This window comes from Miscanthus floridulus, chromosome 7 (assembly GCF_019320115.1).
Source record: "Miscanthus floridulus cultivar M001 chromosome 7, ASM1932011v1, whole genome shotgun sequence".
Lineage (NCBI taxonomy): Eukaryota > Viridiplantae > Streptophyta > Magnoliopsida > Poales > Poaceae > Miscanthus > Miscanthus floridulus.
In genome coordinates this window covers 26,777,828-26,799,666 of record NC_089586.1, presented here as the reverse complement: position 1 = coordinate 26,799,666, position 21,839 = coordinate 26,777,828, and the positions used below count along the sequence as shown (strand labels likewise).

Sequence of the window (21,839 nt, the reverse complement as noted above, 5' to 3'; positions counted from 1 at the left end):
GGCAGCAAATGTTTGAGCATCAAAAAAGTAGAATTCCAACTAACATCCATATCCAAGCCAAACTTCATAGGTCTAAGACCCTGAGCCTTGCAGTAGTTTTTAAATAATGCAATTCTTTGATTAGAGGAATTTTAAAAACTTATTGCAGTTCTAAAATCTTCAGTATAAGGTTTCAACCTCTTCATGACAGATTTAACAACAAGATTGATGATATGGCATGCACAACGTTAATGCACAAGCAAGTACTGCACCTTGTTAGGATCAGTGGGGGTAGGTGCAGGATAAGAACCCAAATAACCAAAGAACATAGGCTGCAAAATCTCATATGCCCTAGAATTAGTAGAAGCATTGTCTAGAGACACAGAAAATACCTTGTCTATCAAACCAAACTCCTCAACCACACTAGCAATCCTATCAGCAATGTTGTCACCATAATGTGAAACATCAATCAGCCTTAAACCAATTACTTTTTTCTGTAACTCCCAATCAGCACTAACATAATGAGCAACCACAGATATATAATCCTCTTTAGCATTACCAGACCAAATATCAGATGTCAAAGAAACAGAAGATGCAGCAGGCAACACAGATTTCATAAGCATATCATGTTGTTCATCAAACAGTTTAGACATATCTCTAGTGGTGATCTGCCTAGAAACCTTTTGGAACAGAGGATTATGAACACGCTTAATGTAATCCTCCCAAGCATCAGTCTCACCTATCCCTAAAGGAAGGTCTAGCCTAGCAATCAAACGACACAACCCAGTGCGAGCAATCAAAGGATCATACACCTAATTGTTCGAACCATCAGGATTCAGAGCAAGCTTAGACTGGACAAGACTAGCCTAATCACGTTTTTTCATACAAGAATTCATGTGCCGTCTCAAATGGCCAGTGCCAACGACCGATCTAGCAGTGTATCGCGCATGACAATGTTTACAGATGGCCGATCTAGCAGTGTAACAACAGAAACTTTCTTACCAAAGGAGGTACCATGAGTGTCAATGGATACCTCAACTCCACCATCGTCGTTGTCGCCATCGACATCGATGGGCTGGTTGCCATCACCGAGGTCGACGCCGAACAGACCGGCTACATCATCACGTATGTCGTCGTCGTCCTCGACTTCCAGCATGTCATCCGCTGCATGTCGCCGAGGGGATGCTGATTCTCCCCCCCCCCCCCCCGCGTTGCGAGGCCGGAACCGCCCACGGAAGAGCCGGACAGCCATGCCCGACCTTGACCTCCAGCAGCACTAGAACCGCCCCTCAACGGGTGCTTGGGCGGCCTGGCCATGTCTACTCCAGAGGAGGAAGACACGGCGTCAGGCGCCAACTTTCACGTAAGAAGAAGAAGTTAGAAGAAGTGAAGAACTGAAGAAGAAGAAGAAGTAAGAAGAAGACGAAGAAGAAGTGAGAAGAAGAAGAACATATGATAGATCTAGGGTTAAGGTTAGGGAAGAAGTCCAACCTGTGTACCCGAAGCCTGGTGCCGGTGATGAAGAGCCCAGCCAAGCAGTGGATGAGACAGACAGACATGTATTAGAATCGACGGCGAGGTGGTGGAGGAGGAGGGACTGTCATGAACACTCACATGGTTCACCGAGATGGGAGTGAGGGAGTGAGAGTAGAGGAAAAGGAGGGAGGAGGAGACGGCGGGGAAGCAGGGACTAGGGAGGAGCGCTGGCGCGGTCACCGCTCACCGGTGACGGGGAGGACGGACGAACGTTGGCGTCGGCGGCGGTGGATCTGGATCGAGAATGGGAGAGCGGAGCGAGAGGCCGAGAGCGAGAGACTAAGAGAGCCGTGGCGGAGGAGAGGAAGAGTCAATGAGGATTAGGTTAGGGTTTGGGAGGGGGATGCACCATGGCCGAACGGCTTATATACGACGAGGGGAGAGGGGTGCGGGGTGCTGGGTGCGTGGGGTGGGCCGACGGCCTGCCTTCGTGGGCCGTTTCTCCGACCGGGCCGCCACCGGGCCGCATCATGCACCGTGCCGTGCCACGGGCCAGGCCGACGGCCCAGGCACGGCCCGGTGTCTCGGGCCGGGCCGGCACGGGCACGGCGGCCACCGGGCCGGGCCGGGCTAAAACAACGGGCAACGGGCCGGGCCGGGCCGACGGGCTGCATGGCCAAATATAGCTAACGTAACTGGTCCTAATCCAGTCTGCCTCAAATTAAGGCCATATCAAAGCCTTGCTAAATAAAGCCCAATTTATGTGATGTTATATTACAGGAAAAAGTCCACGTTACCTCCTCAACTTTTACCAAAAGTGTGTTTTTCCTCCCTAAACTATAAAACCAGGTAAACTACCTCCTTAAACTTTTAAAATCGTTCGTTTTACCTCCCTGACCGGTTATAGTTGTTTTCAAAGACGGTTTTGTCTTTTCCTTTTTTAATTATTTCGGACAAATCTTTAAAAAATCATAGTAAATCAAAGAAAAATCATAAAATAGAAAATTCAATTTTATTGGACTCCACATGAATAGATCCACTCACTTAACCTATAATATGGTATGATTTAGTACAATTTTTTTTGTTGTAGCTTTAGATTTATGTTTTTCTGTAATTAATTCGTAATTGTAGTTTCTATGGTCTAATTGTGGTGAAATTTTTATGGTGAACTAATTATTATATGCTTGAACTGTAGTAAAAATTTTATACTCATTGAGTCATGTATAACTTAGTTATAGATTTTTAAATACTATCTATAACTAAGTTATACATGATCTAATGAGTATGAAAATTTTACTACAGTTCAAGAATACAATAGTTAGCCTATTTTAAAATTTTTACCATAATTGGACCATAGAACTGCAACTATGAATTAATTACAGAAAAACATAAATCTAAAGCTATAGCAAAAAATGTACTAAATCATACCATATTATATGTTCACTGTGTATATCTACTCATGTGGAGTCCATCAAAATTGAATTTTCTATTTTATGATTTTTCTGTGATTTAATTTGATTTTTCAAAGATTCAGCCAAAATAAATAAAAAAAGACAAAATTATCTTTAAAAATCGCTTATAACTAGTCAGGGTGGTAAAACCAACATTTTTAAAAGTTCAGGAATGAGGTAATATGAACTTTTTCCTATATTATATGTTGCAAGGCTCTCAGGTCAATCTACGGTTCCCAACTGGTAAACAAAGCCCAATTTATATGATGTTATATGATGCAAAGGCTCGTAGGGTAGGATCTATGTGCGTGTATTTATAGGAGCAAGCATGCGCACGTTGTTAAGCGTGGTATAGTTTAAAAAAACCATCTGCTATTGCTGCTACTGTTTAGATGCAAGGAACAAAGGTGGGTCCGTCTAATCCCTGCAAATGAGTTGTTACTCACCCCCTCATGACAAGACAGTCCTCGGGATTGCGCACCATGAATCTTAGCCCATGCTCAATAGAAGTTTGATAAGGTTTCAAACTGATTGGAACATAAGAACTTCACAATCAATTCAATTTTACAGAAAAAATAGAACATACAAAAAAATCCAGCATTTCAAATAGATTGTGCATGTAGACAAAGATGGTGGAGTAGCAAGAAAAATACGCAGATGTGTTTCATTTTGCATCAAAATGGGTGTACACACTTTCCAAGATATCAACATTGAGCTAGTCTTCATGGGAGTTTTATGTCACAATTTCTAAAACTCCCGTGTGTTGAAAACATTGTACTTTTTGTCCCACAAAAGTGTCAGTCTCACTTCTAAAGACTCAAATATTTTTAATCGTGACCTAATACATACAAGAAAATATTAATATTGATGGCATATAATTAGTATCATTAGATTAATCATTGAATATATTTATTTTAAGATATAAATGTTGCTAATATTTTATACAAATCTAGGGTGTGTTTAGTTTCTCCCAAATTCCCAACTTTGACACTATGCAAAAAGAAGATTTCCCGTCACATCAAACTTGTGGTACATGCATGGAGTACTAAATGTTGACGAAATCAAAAACTAATTGCACAGTTTGGTTGTACTTTACGAGACGAAAGTTTTGAGCCTAATTAGTCAACGATTGAACAACTATTACCAAACAAAAACAAAACGCTGGTTCGGGCGAACTAAACATGGCGCTAGTCGAATTTATGAATGTTTGATCATCATGAACTCTGTCATGGCATTTTTTTGGGACAGAGGTAGTAGACAAGTTTTATCCTCATTAAAACTCATTTTATCCCATAAAATTTTTATCATCTTTGTCTTCAATTATACTATGGTATGTCAGTTTATTTAATGACTATGAAACTCTCGTAGAACATCCACTAAGACTGACCTTAGGACATAGAGAGATTCTTTCCATCTAACAGGCTGCTCGGTTTGTTCCTCGTCCATGTAATTTTGTTTGTCAAAACCAGTCTCATGCTAGAATTTGCACTGCTATTCAAATGCTTCATAACACTTATTGGAGAAAATTTAGCGCATCTCCGAGAGTCTTTTTAAAACTCACTCTCTAAATCATCATCTAGAGAGTCATTTGCATAAAATCACTTTCTATATCTTTGTGCTCTCCGATACTTTTTATATACCTTGTGTGCATTCTGGGAACCATTCTCGTTTTCTATCGTTGGCTAGCGAGAAATCTAAAATAGAAGATGACTATATTCAAATAACAATTAAAGAAGCTGCTAGAAGGTATTTTTTAACCAAAATATCTATTTCTAGCAATTAGGAAAGATGCAGAGAGATTTTTTTGGAATTGCTCTTATCCTGCTTTCAATAACTTCTTGTTAAACTGAATAAACAAAGATGCCCTTATAAAAAAACCAGATGAGCTCTCGTGGATGCTCTTAGCTGTATAAACATAATAAATTAATAATATTATATAGAATTAGCAAATAAATTATTTTGGTTTAATCGCAAAAAATTATTCTGGTTTGATGATATGATAGCCAAAATAATCATAACTCGTATATATCTTTAGTAGGCGATCCACGCGCCCGTTCATCCTTCTCCATCTGACGGCCGCGAATCCGTATCGGAGTGCTCCTTCGCAGCCACAAGCCCACGCCGCCCCCACCACGGCGGTCGCCACCTCAAGCTCTTGCCGCGTCTTCCCGTGCCGCCGCGAGCGCCCCCAACCAGGCAACCAGGCAACAACCAGCACTGCCGCAGCACGGGCGCTGCCCGGTCCCGTCCTCCTGGTCCCGGCGCCGCCTCCTGCCTCATCGCGCCCCGCTCCATGGCCGCGAAGTGGGCCCAGAAGACCGTCGTTATCCCCGCACAACGGCGGGGCTGCCACCTCATCACCCCCAAGGTCCCATCCGCTCTCTCTCAAGTCTCACCCGGGGCTTCTCGAACTCGCACTTCGTGGCCTTGGTACTGAGATTCCCTTATCTTAAGTGTCCTCCGGGTGGTGCTGCAGATTCTGAGGGAGATCGAGGGCGACCTGGCCGGGTTCAAGTGCGGTCTAGCGCATTTCTTCTGTATGTGTTGACATATATACCTACTTTATCATGCGTTTCTAGACATTTCCATGTTGGATCGTTCTTGCTTACATGCCGACATGCCGTAAGTTGCTATTATGTTGTAGTATTACAGATAGTTTTATGTAAATCTGACAGGGTGGGTGAGGGATAGAACATAGAAATTTAGAATTGATGGAAATTTACTGAACTGAACCGAACTTCACTTGCTGTATCAAAATTTGGCAGCCTCGAGGCGTCTTTTAGTAAAAAATCACTCGGCTTATTCGGTCAAACCAGCAGAACTTCAGGGGTCTTAATGTGGCTTATGAACTGTTGATATGTTTAAGCCGCGTGTTGATGGCATTTAGCGGATGGAAATTCTGTGTAGTAAGCTGAAACTGTGCCATGGCTTCTTCTTGGTTTTGGAGATCAAGTGTTCTAAGTAAATAGAAATTCTTCTTTTGGCTTCTCTGAACACAAGAAATTTTCTCAGAAGAAAGAACAGGCATCTAGATGACTACAATCGTGTTCTGTGCAATACCTCCTGTGAAGAAACTCTCTTCCATCTCTCTTTTGAATGCCCTTTTAGCCTTCTTTGCTGCAATTTGCTAAACATCCACTGGAATTTGTCCCTCCAGTCACTGGACATGATCATTGACGCCATGGATGCCTTTGGAAGAGAGTTCATTGAATCTGTGGTATGCTAGTACTAGCACAGAAGTTCAATACGTATTGATTCAACATGTTCTGGAAAAGAAATAATCCATTGTAGCCATGCAACTGCGCAAGCAGTTTGCCTAATTCGTAGTAAAGGCCGTGGCCTATATATATATTTTTGTCACCATTGAAATGCATGTTCATGAGCTGACAAGCATGTAGATAAGAACTATTCCTTGCATTTTAGTGTTAAATGAATTATTTTGGTTTTGCAGTGCAGCACACAAGCGCATCGCTGACCATCAACGAGAACTATGACTCAGATGTGCAGGCTGACACTGAGACTTTTCTTAACAGAATTGTTCCAGAGGTCAGTGGCCTAAATTTCTCTCTTCTCTTTTAAATAGTACAATTAAAATGCTGCTTCCTTAGAGTCCAAAGGTTTTAGACTCAGTAGAACTAAAACTGAGTATATGAGATGTGACTTCGGCACTACTACTCGGGAGGAGGAAGATATTAGTTTGGAAGGTCAAGTAGTGCCTAGGAAGGATACCTTTCGATATTTATGATCAATGCTACAGAGAGATGGGGATATTAATGAAGATGTTAGCCATAGAATCAAAGCAGGGTGGATGAAGTGACGCCAAGCATCTGGTGTCCTATGTAACAAAAAGGTACCACAGAAGCTAAAAAGCAAGTTTTATAGGACGGCGATTAGACCTGCTATATTGTATGGTGCAGAATGTTGGCCTACGAAAAGACGACATGTTCAACAGATAAGTGTCGCGGAAATGCGTATGTTGCGTTAGATTTACGGTCATACAAGAAGGGATCGAGTTCGGAACGATGATATACGTGATAGATTAGGGGTAGCACTAAATGAAGAAAAGCTTGTCCAACACCGGTTGAGATGGTTTGGACATATTCAACGGAGACCTCCAGAGGCACCGGTGCGTAGTGGAATCCTAGGCCAGGATAGTAACGTGAAGAGAGGCAGACGAAGACCGAAGTTGACTTGGGTAGAGGCAATAAAAGGAGACTTGAAAGGATGAAATATACCCAAAGACTTAGCCTTAGATAGGAGTGCATGGAAAACAGTTATTCACGTGCCTGAACTTTAATTGCTTCTGCTGGGTTTCAACTCTAGCCTACCCCAACTTGTTTGGGACTTAAAGGCTTTGTTGTTGTTGTTCCTTATGTCATCATTTTCAGGGCCACAATGCTCCTTGGAAACACACTATGGAAGGTTAGTTAAGTCTCAATGGTGTTAATTTTTGCAAAAATTCGCTAAACTTTTGGGTAGTGTATTCATAAACTACTCATATGGGTCATTGGTTATGAAAACTGTACTGCTTTCTTTGTGATAATACAGTGAGAGTTCTGTTCTAATTACAGGACCTGATGACATGCCAGCACATATTAAATCTTCTATGTTTGGTTGTGCCCTAACGTATGCGGTTCCTCACTTCCTATTTCCTCCCTCCATTATGTTATTCTTCTACTGTGTAGAAGTTTTTAACTGTTTGCATCGTGCTCTATGCAGGATTCCTATAACTGATGGACGTCTCAATATGGGCACTTGGCAGGTGAGGGAAACATATATCCCTTCTCACAATTGAATATCTGGTATTCAAGCTTAGTTCATGTATCTCAATTTGCATTGGTAATACCATGATTAGGTACCACCTGGCAAATGGGTGTGAGCTTTGGAGCCATCTGATAGTATAACAAACTGCATGTATTCAAATTGCCAAATCTTATTTGGGTTCTGTTTCAGGGCATATGGCTGTGCGAACATCGTGACCATGCCAGCCCTCGCAAAATTGTGATTACTCTCAACGGTGTCTAACTTGAAGATCTTAAATGCTGCCAGGAAATAGGGCAAATGCAATTTGGACCTGAGTGTAAAATTAGGACTCTGTTTCAAGTGTATGTTGAGTTGTAATATATGGATGTATGCTATAAATTCCAATAAGTTCACCGTGTTACTATTTCATGTGTGATTATTGGCTTAGGTGATCAATACTATGCCGTTGAACTTATTTTTTCAATCACTATGCTTTGCAGCATTTTGTAGAAATTTATGAAATGTACAAAAAACTGCAATATGTTTTCTTTCATAAGAGGGTTGTTACAAAAGAGCCTTGGAAAAATGTGGGAGCTGTGCTGTTCTTAATGCCTGATATATTCAACAAGCATTTAAGAAGGCAGCTGTTACAAGGACATGAGATCGGTTACAACAATAAAAGCAATGACTAGTTGTGTCTCAAGCGTCAAAAATTGCCCCCCCACTGAAAACAGCTAGATGGACGCAGTACATGATGTATCACGCCTCTCATTTTCCCCTTTGGGAAAAGGAGCATATGTAACAAGTTATTTTTGTGAGTTGGAGCTCTAAACTTAGCCTGCTGAATGGTGGCCATCATTCAGGAGCCATCTAATTTTAGGAGGTTTTTCTTTGTCTGGAAACCTCCTCCTTTGTCTCCTCTCCACAATCTGATATAGAGTGCATGCGGACCTTAGCCTCGGTGGGGCCGGAGAACAGCTTCTCTCAATTTTCTTCTTGGAGTTTCATGTGAGGTATGTTTCTCTCCTGAAATCTTTGTGTTTCAACTTTTGCTTGGATTTGTCTGAAATTTCATGTGTGGTGGAAGGTCACCGCTCCCCTTAACCAATTAATCATGTTCATTGAACGTTAGTAGACTTCTTCTCCGATCTTTTTTTTTAATTCTTTTCCACTGCTTACATTTTTTGTTTATGAATGCATGTTCTTTGTTTCCAGTTATTGTCTGGATTCCTGAAGTACCTGATGATTCTCTTTCCTCTCAAAAGAGAGAGTAGCAGATTACTTGTTACTGCGTTTTTCAGGAGCTCACAAAATTGCGCTGTAATGTAGGGTGCTCCTCCTGACCAAATGGGAGCAAGCTATCCTCACATGTTTTTGATCCTCTTACTGCTTCATGGAGCCAATGCTGCTTTGAAACCTCCAGCAGGGCCAAAATGGCTGACTCTGAGCGGTATCATATTTTTTACATTTCTTTTTTTTTCTTGTTGTTTACTTATCAGGATTCAATCAATCAGCATTTGCCAGAGATTTGCTGAATTTTCTATTGCAGTGTCTGCTCTGTCACTTATCAAGTTTCAAGTGTTCTGTTTGTACAATTGCAGTGCCATGCCGCTTAGCTGCTAATGCTCTTGCTATCATCCTACAGGTCTTCCCCCTCAAGTCATAGCTCGAGGAGGATTCTCTGGCTTGTTTCCTGACTCGAGCCAGTTTGCCTACCAGTTTGCCTTGACTCCCGCATGCTTGCCTGATGTCGTTGTGTTATGCGATCTACAATTGTCAAGCGACCGCATAGGCTTCTGCAAAACAGGGTTGACCCTTGATAACTCGACGACTGTCTCTGAGATCTTCCCCAAGATGGAAAGGACATACAAGCTGCACGGAGAAGATGTCCATGGCTGGTTCTCTCTAGATTTCACCGCAGACCAGCTGGCGCAGAATATCACATGTAAGCAGAAAAGAGCCCTCTGATTACTTCCTAACTGAACATTCAGTGTTCGATTTCTGCTCTATATGGATGACGTTTTGCCCAAAAAAAAAAAGAGAGGAGGGGGGGGGGGGGGGGGGGGGGGGGGGGGTGTTAAGATGGAATTTACCATTTTGAAGTATTAGTTTCTTCCTGTCAGAATTGTACTGGCTTGACATGCTTTGCTTTGGTCCCTCAGTGATCCAGAACATCTTTTCGCGCCCAAGCACATTTGATGGCTCCCAGAGGATGTACACGCTTGATGAAGTTGTTGAACTCCACCCCCCTCAAATATGGCTTAATGTACAGGTAAATGTGATTCCAGTCAATTCACGAGCCTTCCCTCTTCTTATTTCAACATGTTATGCATCTAACTTGTAACGCGACTTGTTCACTTTCGCAGTACAATTCATTATTTTTGGAGCACAAATTAAGTAGCGAAGATTATATATTAGAACTACCAAAAGATACCCTCTCTTACATCTCCTCGCCGGAGGTTGAATTCTTGAAAAGCTTGGGTGGGAAGCTCAAGAAAGCCAAGACAAAGCTCATCTTCCGATTCCTCAATGAAAACATTGAGGAGCCTTCAACCAAGAAAACATATGGGGAACTTCTGAAAGATCTAAAAGCCATCAAGGAATTCGCAGTTGGGATTCTTGTGCCCAAGACATACATCTGGCCAGTGGAAAAGGATCAGTACTTGGCGCCATCGTCCACCAGTTTGGTCAAAGATGCTCACGCCCTCGGGCTGGAAGTGTATGCGTCCGGATTTGCCAATGATATCGTCTTGAGTTACAACTACAGCTATGATCCCACTGCAGAGTACTTGCAGTTCATGGACAATTCAGACTTCTCTGTCGACGGTGTGCTCACGGACTTCCCGGTCACCGCATCAGGAGCTGTTGGTAAGAACTATTCAATGTTGGAACTGGAAGGAGCTAAAGCTGTTGTCTATCATGGATTGGAAAAAAAAAAGTTGTCTACCCTGATGGAAACCTGCACATTATGTGCTACGCCGTAGCAGCTTACTCATCTTTTCCTCCTTTTAAAGTCAAAAAGGTTTTTGCTTTTTTCAGCATGCATGGCTCATTCTAAGGGCAATCCTCTACCACCTCCTGGAAAAAGCAGGCCGCTGATCATCACCCACAACGGCGCGAGCGGCATGTTCGCCGGCAGCACAGATCTTGCCTACCAGGAGGCGATCAAAGATGCCGCTGACATCATCGATTGCACGGTTCAGATGTCAAAAGATGGAACGGCCTTCTGCATGCACTCTGCTGATATCTCCAGCTCCACTACGGCGGCCACCGCTTTCGCGTCCAAAGCCTCCACTGTCCATGAGATCCAGAACAAGTCTGGCATTTTCTCGTTCGATCTGTCATGGAGTGAGATCGCAACCTTGAAGCGTATGTGAAGAACATCTGTTTACTTGTTCATAGTTTTAATTTCCCCCCTACAATGTCATGTCATATTTTCTCATGCACTGACAACCATTCCCCCCTCTTGATCTGAGCAGCCGCCCTCATCTCTCCGTTTGCTCAGGCAGGCCTGCAAAGAAATCCTCTAGCGAAGAATGCTGGCAAGTTGATGACTTTGCCCCAATTCTTAGACTTGGCCAAGGCCAGCAACATCACCGGTATACTGATCGAAATAGAGGTAAGAAATAAACATTCAGTTCGTCCTACGTTAGGGTTGTTTCTTTCGGTCTGTCTGTTTCACACACAAAAAAATATCGATCAAGCATTCTTGTGGCCGATGCACACATGCAGCATGCTTCATACCTCGCCAAGAGAGGGATCGGCATGGTGGAGGCGGTGTCTAGCGCGCTGACCAAGGCGGGCTACGACAAGGAGACCAAGCAGCAGGTGTTCATCCAGTCCGACGACTCGTCGGTGCTCGAGGCGTTCAAGAAGTTCACGACGTTCAGGAGGGTGCTCAACATCGAGGCCAAGATCAGCGGCGCCTCCAAGCCGTCGGTGGAGGACATCAAGAAGTTCGCGGACACGGTGAGGATCCACAGGAACTCAGTGGCGCAGATCACCGGCTACTTCATGACGCACTTCACCGACGCGGTTGGCAGCCTACAGGCCGCCAACCTCACCGTGTTTGTCGGCGTGCTCAAGAACGAGTTCATGAACCTCGGCTTCGACTTCTTCGCTGACCCGACGATCGAGGTCGCTACCTACGCTTTTTCGTTGGTGGCCGATGGGATCGTCACGGACTACCCTGCCACTGCATCTTCCTACTTCAGTGAGTATCTGATATAGCCTGACAGTCAGCTATGAAACACTGGACATTTCTCACGAAAAATCTCAGATGATGCAGCTATACCAAATACGTATGTCCTTTTGTTTTCAGACAAAAAACTTTGAACCATTACTATGCATGAACTGCAGGGAGTCCATGCAGTGACATGAAGCTGAACCTGAGCTACTCGATCCTGCCTGCACAACCTGGCGCTCTGGTCAACCTGGCAGCCCCCGGGATGTTGGCTCCGGCGGGAGCGCCAGCACCGTTGCTCCAACCCACTGACGTCGTGGACCCGCCGCTGCCTCCAGTTAAAGCTGTGATCGCCGCCGACGCGCCAGCGCCAGGGGCGGCTGACAACACCTCCTCGGCGTTCAACTCCAACGCGGGGAACGGCCTCTTGTCGGCTGGCATCGTTGCCCTCTTGTCCCTGACCTTTCTGCACTGATCCTTCCTTGGTGGCTTCCATTGTACTCCCACATGTTTTCCTTCTTGCTCTCTGTGTTACCCTCTTACATCCTCAAATGTGCTGTAACATAATGTTCCTTAAATAGATATAAATTTTCATTAACCTGCACATAAATACAGATCAGAAAATTTTTACCTTGCACCAATTCATGATTGGGTACTACTGACAGTCTTTTTTTTTTTTGAAAAAGTCTAAATTACTACCCCAAAGTTTAGTCTACGCTGAGATAACCCCAAACTAACGTTTGGTTCGGTTAGTTCCTCAGTATTTCAATTTGAGATAACCCCAAACTAACGTTATGTCTAGATATATAACAAATTTGATATGCAAAAAAAAATCAAAACGACTTATAATTTGAATATGAGGGAGTATTTTTTTGTTTCCCTACGTTTAAGTTGGTTTTTTATTTCAAAATTTATGAGGTAGTAATATATAACACTTATGTTACATCATATTTTTTATCAATATTTTGACAGGATAGGATATCTAGTAATGAATTAACACTAGAAACACACAAAAAAAAAATGTATGAATCCTAATGATGAATAACTTATAATGTAGTTTCCTAAAATAACTTATGATGTCCGTTGATAGCTCAAAACATTTGAAATTAAGATTTATTGCCCGTGCTAACACTACGGTGGCGTCTAGAAAAAAATAAATGAACCGGTGAAAGAAACACAAATTCACAAAAAATGACATTGGTGTTCTAGCTATCAATATTTTATATGTGTGTTTTAGATCGGGACTTAAGGAAAAAAAAATGAAACCTCAACATGAAAGGATCACCATAATACTTGGCAGAGCCTCATCTAGACCACATAAAATTGCTTCAGATTGACCACCTAAAATCAGAACCATTTATTTAATTAAGTAATTAAAATAATTGCAAGGTACATACAAAAAGCATTAAAGGGATCACTAATACCTTCTAAATCCACTGTATGAACAGTTCCAAAATCTAAAATCCACTTAAAAATTAATGCAGCCAACTCAGCCTAGTATTAACACCTGAGTCCAAAACAATTAGCAAACAGTTAGTAGTAACCAGATTTTTTTGGTGTCAAGATCATGGATTCAATGAATAAGTCAGTACATGAGTAATCCCTATCTGATCATGTGGTTCGTATGTGTCTACTTCTCAACAAGCTTGTGATCCTAGTATTCAGATGTTCATATATGCATCTACAGCTACCCAAATATTCAGTTTAATAATAAGACAAATATTCAGGTTGTACCCTTTCTCTGCTATGCCAAATATTTGAATGAAGAATGGGAGATAATGGGACTTGGAACTGGTGTCAGTTTAGACAAAGAAATACTTACAATGTCACTGCTAGCAATAGAAGTTCTTTCCAATTTTCTTGGAGAGTCAAAACATCTTAAGTTTGACCAAAATTATAGAGGTAATTACAAAGATTTAAGACATCAAATAGATATACTATAAAAATATAATTAATAAAGAATCTAGTGGTACTTATTTGGTAGATGTTATTATTTTATTATATAAATTTGGTTAAACTTGAGATGTTTTAACTTTCCAAAAAAGTTAAAATGACTTATAATTTAGGACAAATGGAGTATATAATATATCATTTAATTAAAGCAGGCTATGCCTCTGACTGATAACAAGCAAAGCAAATAAACCATTAGTAGGTAGTTGATATGGTCAAATCTGAGTTCCGTATGATTAACTGAAGTCCACCAGCAGTTGGCGCGCAATGATGCATTCAAAGCTCGCAGATTCTTGTCAGCTACGGTACAAAGTCTCCAACCATGCATCGTCGGTTGCCATAATTCCATTTCAGCTGAAGCAGCACATCGCTTTTTCATAGCACAGCCACAGTCCGTAATTACAGACAAGTAATTGTTAAATTCGACAGTTTTAAAACTTGTCGAATTTAACAATTAGTTGTCTGTAATTAGTTGTCGAAAATTCAGAAGATTTTTGGAGTTCTTGAGTAAAATAAAAACCAAAATTCAGAAGCTTCTGTAACATCAGCAGCATATTCACCCACACCCACTGGAGAAGTCAGCAGCCCGCTTGGCGCCACACTGCGTACACACACCGCCGCCGATACACACACCGCCACCACCGCCTCCCATGGCGACGGTCGCCACGCGCTTCGGCTCCCCTCCACCGCCGCAGCGGACTCCTCGGCCCCGGTCCCGCCGCCGCGCCGCCTTCCCCGACGGAGCTGCACGCGGTCGCATTGGGAGGTTAGGTGGTTCTGGAGCCTCTTCCGGTGGGAACGATCAGGGTTTGGGGGGCAATGGGGTTGTGCAGATTTTCCCCTGGCTGTCCGGATGGCCGAGATTTTGCTTTCCCGTGCTTATTTGGATCACGGGATACTCATTGGATGCTGCTCTTGTCATGATTTTTCGACTACTACTCACTATTCACGAACACTAACACCCACTCGTAATCTCTTCTGAAATTTCCTCTGGATTTCTGAAAACTTCTTGTACAGTTGAGGAATCTAGGCCTCTGTGACATGCTAATAATAGCATCGGCTAGATTTACATTATCCAGTCTACTTAAAGAATGGCGCTTGCCGCTTGGGGTGGGTGGTGGAGTTTACTCCTAGATGCAATGTGATCATTACATGAGATAACTTTGTATTCTTGTGAACAGAAACAGTTTGTGCAACTTATCCTGCTTGGTCCCCTGGACTGCAAAAGCATCAGCGACTGGAGCAGGGCCTTCTTCCGATAGCGAAGATCTAAATGAGGTTATTGATACAGTGGAAGTAGAATCTACCACCCCAGGTGCTTCTTCACTCCTTGCAAAAGCAGTGTCGGTCCTAGGATATCAAGGGCCCTGTGGTGATCTCATCGCAACGGCCCCTCTTAATTATGTATAAAATCTTATAATATATAGTTACTAATTTTACTTGTAAAGCGAAAGCAAATTCAATTACATATTTTTAATTTAACATGTCTGATAATTATCGATGAATAATATAGATTAAGCAATATATTTGTAGATGTATGATAATTATCGATGAACAATGTAGATTAAAAAAAGCAATATATTCGTTTTCTTTTCTCACACATGACAAATGTTTTTTAGGTAACATTCTAAAATTCTAACAACTAAATTAGAAGAAAAATATGATTATATGGGTACAAAGTACTAGAAGTCTGGAATACTATACAAATAATTAATTTGGATTAAAAATAAAAAGAAAAAAAATACATTGGGCCTAAACAACTGATCGGTGATCGCAATTCGTAAGAAGCTAAGAATCAAGATGTCGTCATCGTGGAGCCCTGCCTGGTCACCGTCCTCGTGCGCCGTGTCCGTGTCTCCGGTACTCTAGATCTTCATGGCGGCGCGGCTCGCCAGCTCCGCGTGTGTAAGGTGTACGTCGTGAACTCACGATCAGAGTGTGCTGTGTGCAGCGGGACTCCTCGCCTCCTCTCTACCCGAGGGCCGTAGGGAAAAGAAACTAGGAAAGAAACGTCGATGTTGTTTTTTTGGGCCGCCTGACCAGTTCTATGTCCATCTTCTCATTAGTTTGGTAATGCCTAATAGACTATAGGATCTGGGGTTTGTATATCTGAGCTTGGGCCCTCCACCGTCGCACCTGGTGCCCTACCCCTAGGGCCGGCACTGTGCAAAAGTGGCAGTTGCTATCGGTATTGCAGCCACGGCCACTATGATTTCACTGGTCATGAAAGAGCCTTCGTCAGGCCCTTCTTTCAGTCTGCCACAGATAGTTGATGCTTCCACACAGCCTGACGCGGCAGCAGCGACCATCGGATACACGTTTTCTCTATTTGGGAAGAAAGTCATAATTCCAGAATACACACCAGGGTATGTCAATTTGGCTATGTGTATTATCTTTGTGGCTTGTGAGATACAGACTATTTGTTTCTCTGCTGAATGTAATCAGCTACCCTGGTTCATCCGTTAGATTGTGGATTAAACACTAAAATATATAGCTACATTTGCTTATCCATGCATACCTTCCACACAGTAATGTCAGGTCAATGCTTTAAATGAACGTCATATTACCCATTTCCCCTCTGACAAGTTTAGGGACCTACGAATTATCTGACTATGGAATGATATCCACAACGTTTTCTTTGATCCTGTTCTTTAATATTGAGTTTGGTGATTGCCAGCCAATTGTAAATTGGCTATTTAGTTAAGGCAAACAAGTGTGTCCTTTCTCTATCAATGAAATGAGCACAGACTCGTGCTTGTTCGTTAAAAAAAGGCAAACAAGTGTATCCAACTATCCATGGATTAATGATGTTTTTCATTCCCTGTTCTTGTTGACTAGATTGCTTAGCATGTTAGCATTAAGAGGTGTGGTCTGTGGTTTACTCTAGTATATTTTAATTAGAATGTGTCTCGCAGAGCTGTTGTTTCCTGTAGAATTTCTAGTACATTTCTCTTTTGTGGAGGTATCTCAACCACACACCATCAAGTTATATTTGACAACACTAGGTCAATAGCTTCTACCACCAAATATTAAGGATAGCATTGTTAAATGAGTGCAGAGCCACTAGGGACAAATTTCTCAAGAAAAAAAAACCTCATGCCTACATATGGTATTATTCTAACTGAGGATTGCAGAAAATTCATGAACTACACAGGTCAAGTTCTAAAAACAAATAAAAAGTTATGTTTAACTTGGTAGCCATGAATCTAGTCCTCTTTTATTTTTGCACCATTTCTCTAATATATCAGATCATATAAACAAATTTCTTCAGGTGGGTCTACTTTTGGTTGCTCATGGCTGCTGGATTTGGACTGTTTATCAGTGAAGAAGCTTTAAATGTTTGGGTCTGTCCTTTATACCGGTACCTTCAACGTGACCATGCTGAACTAAGTTCCTAACTTTATTTTCCACATGCAGTCAGACTTTAAATACAACAACTTTATATATGTGTATTCATCTACCATTTGCTTGTGTTGAGAAGCAAAGTCTTTTTCCCCTCCTTCTGATGTAGGCTGGAATTTCTTTAGCACGAACACTTTGTTTGGATGGAACTTGGCAATCTCTTGTTACGTCATTCTCGGCGAATGCATCTTATATAGTCTCCACAGTGCTATGGATTTACTGGTGTGTGCATCCTCTGTCCTTGGTTTGTAGACTACACTGGCTTTTGTTAGTGACTACCACTGTGTTCTATTATGTAACTCACTCATACATGCAGGGGTGTTTGTATTAGCGACATGATCCCATTCTATCTAGGGAAACTCTTCAGGCAAAGTAGAGCATCAGAAGTCATAAGCAGCAAGGTGTGAAGTAGGGATTTATCTCACCTTATCTTACTTACTGATAAGTTATTTACCAAGAAAGAAAGAAAATAAAGAATTATACATCTTCATATTTGCAAAATTATGACACAGTATTCTTGGCATAATAATAACGTTGCAGTCCTCCTTTTTAGATTGGAATTGGTAAGGAGAAAGCACAAAGCATAACATGAGCAGTTCAGAAGTATGGGAACCTAATTGGCTTTGGTATACATTTGAACTCTCTGTGTTTATTTCTCAAGCATGTGTAGCTCGGAGTGAAAGGCTGTAGAGCGTTGTGTGCAGCTTCGAAGGAAAATTAGATGATTAATTCAGTACTTGCAATAAGAAAAAGTTCAGTACTTAAAACTAAAGTTATTAATGTTAATGTTGTTTACTGCAGTTGAACGATTTTCAATTGGTGTTCGGAATCCTACAGCATTTCTTGCTGGCGCATTGGTTAGTCAATTTGCTTGACTCCCAGTGACTTACCAAATACTTTATTGCTCACAATTGTCTGTCAATAACTCCGCCTATGGTGGGGCGTCTTTGGTGTCCCAGCATAGCAGGTCCCAAGCCCTGGTAAAGGAGCAGGGTTGTGTTAGGCGTGGCGAGCCAATGTAAAAACTTAGCCACTTTAATGGAGATGAAACCCGAAAGAAAATCGTTGGAGCGTAACCCTCTTAGCGACGCGCCATATCGGAAGGGAGCATTAAGGATGAAAGGGAGCATCTCTTGGTGAAGGAGGGTGAGATCCGACATTGATGGCAAGAGTATTTTGACAAATTATTCAATGGTAAGAATATGGACACAACCTTTCAGTTGGATGACTCTTTTGATGATACCAATAGGCGCTTTGTGCGGAGAATCCAAGAATCCGAGGTCAGAGATGCGTTGAAAAGGATGAAAGGAGATAAGGTGATGGGACCGGATGGTATCCCAATCGAGGTGTGGAGATGCATCGGGGACATAGCTATAGTATGGCTAACCAAGCTGTTCAACCATATTTTTCGATCGAACAAGATGCCTGATGAGTGGAGAAGAAGTATATTGGTACCGATCTACAAGAATAAAAGGGGATATTCAAAGTTGTATGAATTACCGGGGAATTAAGTTGATGAGCCATACTATAAAGCTATAGAAGAGAGTTATCGAGCATCGCTTGAGAGCAGTAACGCGGGTCTCTATGAACCAATTTGGTTTCATGCCCGGAAGGTCAACCATGGAAGCCATTTTCTTAGTAAGACAAGTTATGGAGCGGTATAGGGAGAAGAAGAAGGACCTACACATGGTTTTTATTGACTTGGAGAAGGCTTATGATAAAATACCAAGGAATGTTATGTGGTGGGCTTTGGACAAACATAAAGTCCCAACGAAGTACGTCGGGCTCATTAAGGACATGTACAACAATGTTGTGACTAGAGTTCGAACAAGTGATGGAGACACGGATGACTTCCCAATTAGGATATGACTACATCAAGGGTCAGCTTTGAGCCCTTATTTGTTTGCTTTAGTGATGAATGAGGTCACAAGGGACATACAAGGGGACATCCCTTGGTGTATGCTTTTCGCGGACAATGTAGTGCTAGTTGATGAAAGCCGGACATGAGTGAATCAGAAACTGGAGTTATGGCGGGAGACTTTGGAGTCCAAAGGTTTTAGACTCAGCAGAACTAAAACTGAGTATATGAGATGTGACTTCGGCACTACTACTCGGGAGGAGGAAGATGTTAGTTTGGAAAGTCAAGTAGTGTCTAGGAAGGATACTTTTCGATATTTAGGATCAATGCTACAGAGGGACGGAGATATTGATGAAGATGTTAGCCATAGAATCAAAGCAGGGTGGATGAAGTGACGGCAAGCGTCTGGTGTCCTATGTAACAAAAAGGTATCACAGAAGCTAAAAGGCAAGTTTTATAGTGTATGGTGCAAAATGTTGGCCTATGAAAAGATGACATGTTCAACAGCTAAGTGTCGCGGAAATGCGTATGTTGCGTTGGATTTGCGGTCATACAAGAAGGGATCGAGTTTGGAACGATGATATACATGAGAGATTAGGGGTTGCGCCAATTGAAGAAAAGCTTGTCCAACACCGGTTGAGATGGTTTGGACATGTGCAACGGAGACCTCCAGATGCACCGGTGCGTAGTGGAATCCTAAGTCAGGATAGTAACGTGAAGAGAGGCAGAGGAAGACCGAAGTTGACTTGGGTAGAGGCAATAAAAGGAGACTTGAAAGGATGGAATATACCAAAGACTTAGCCTTAGATAGGAGTGCTGGGAAGACAGCTATTCACGTGCCTGAACCTTGATTGCTTTTGATGGGTTTCAACTCTAGCCTACCCCAACTTATTTGGGACTTAAAGGCTTTGTTGTTGTTGTCGTCACAAATGTCAGTCAATGACATGCTTTGGCTGTTATAAACAGGGTATATCAGCAGACTTTTTCTTCGCAGGAGTTTGTTTCGGTTGTCTATTTACTCTCCCTTTTCAGGTAAACCGACCTTTGGTTATTCATTCTTTCTCTGCAACTTCTAAGTCGTGGGTTTAGCTAGTAACATTAGCAAGAACTTGTCAGCTCTCTGTTCTGTGACAAAACAACTGGTGCTTTGCTGCAGTTAGCAGTTGGGTTTGTCCTCCGAGAGCGGCCTGTGGTCGCCCTCGCCAGTGTTGCAGCTGCTGTGGTACCTCTCAGCGTCTCTCACGCTCCTTCCCAACTCCTTTCTCCTTGCTTCGCTTTCTGATCAGATCATGCTTGTTTTTGTTTTGTTCTGCAACCAGGGTATCTGGACCATGTTCCCGTATGCAGCCGCGGCATGCACGGCGTTGTTCTTCTACTTCCGCCAACGTGAATCCAACAACTGAACCTGTGTTGTCAAAAGGAAAAACAACTGAACCTGAACATAGTTTATTTACAAACAATTTACATAGGCCTGTACATGTATGAATCATTTTTTCGATCAATTGCATTGATCCATGAAAACATTTTTCTCTCCTCTCTTAGGAGTGGTTTTGCTAGCTCAAAATGTACAAGATTTCCATGCTAGCTAGCAAATGTAAATTCAGAATGTCATATATATTTCCCCCTTAATAAGGTTGTTTTTGTTTCACTATATTCAAGTTAAGTTTTAATCTCAAATTTTGTGAGGAGATAGACAACACTATAATTTATGTTAAAAAATATGTCATAGATTTTTATCAATAGTTTGATAGTTAGGATATCCAATAATAAATTAACACTAGAAATACAAAAAATGAAGCACAATGATGAAAATACCCCTTAATATTTTTTTTGTTTCCCTATGTTCAAGTTGATTTTTAATTTCAAATTTTGTGAGGTGATAGATAACACTATAAATTATGTTAAGAATATATCATAAATTTTTATCAATATTTTGACAGGTTAGGATATCTAATAATAAATCAACACTAGAAATACAAAAAATGAAGAATAATGATGAAAATTCATAATGTAGTTTAACACCTCACAAATTTTGAAATTTAAAATTAACTTATACATGGAGAAAAGACAAATCTTATTAAGAGGCAAATTGGACTAACTGAAATTAAACTAAGTGTTAGTTTAGAGGCTTCCCTATTTTTTTTAATTAATTTTATTTTTTATATAAAAACAAAAAAAAATATAGTGGTTTTCTGATAGAAATCATCTTGTTCCGATCCTATGAATCTAGTTCAATTAAAACTTTAGATTCATACTAGAGCCATAATGATTGCATCTTAAAGCTAAACATAATGTAAGTGTTATTCGAATAAGAACCGCTTGATGATCATTTATTGAAAGAGAAAATAGTTCTCTTAAAGAGAAAAGAGTTCTCGGCGGCCCTGTTCTTCCACAAGCAAGATCTGGCGGCGCAAGCTCAAGAGGAGCGTCAGTTGGTTCCATATGTGTGGGTTAGCTGGTAGTGTTGTGTTGGTCGCGGCCTGCCAGCTGTTTGGGCAAGTGCCCTGTAAGTCCTTCGTAGTTGTGCTTGCAGAGTTGCAGGTTTTTTTTTTTTGGATAGACGTCTTTCTCTTTGCAGTAGTGGTGGTAGTTTTTGGGGTTCATGCAGCTATTCCCTTGGCGATCAGTTGCATGGACGCGTTGGCACTCTTATTATCGTTTACGTTCCTGCTAAACTGTTAAACTCTATAATTTCGTTGCTTTGGTAATGAAATTCAGTTTTCATCGGTGTGGAAAAAAAAGAGAAAAAAGTTCTCTTTTAGGCAAACCAATTTGGAAGGAAGATTTTTTTTAATTA

General features: G+C 41.6%; 1 pseudogene; it reads left to right on the top strand.

Moving 5' to 3' along the window:
- The first annotated feature begins 5,047 nt into the window (after positions 1-5,047).
- LOC136465259 (glycerophosphodiester phosphodiesterase GDPDL7-like) lies at positions 5,048-20,704 on the top strand (annotated as a pseudogene).
- Positions 20,705-21,839: the final 1,135 nt, after the last annotated feature.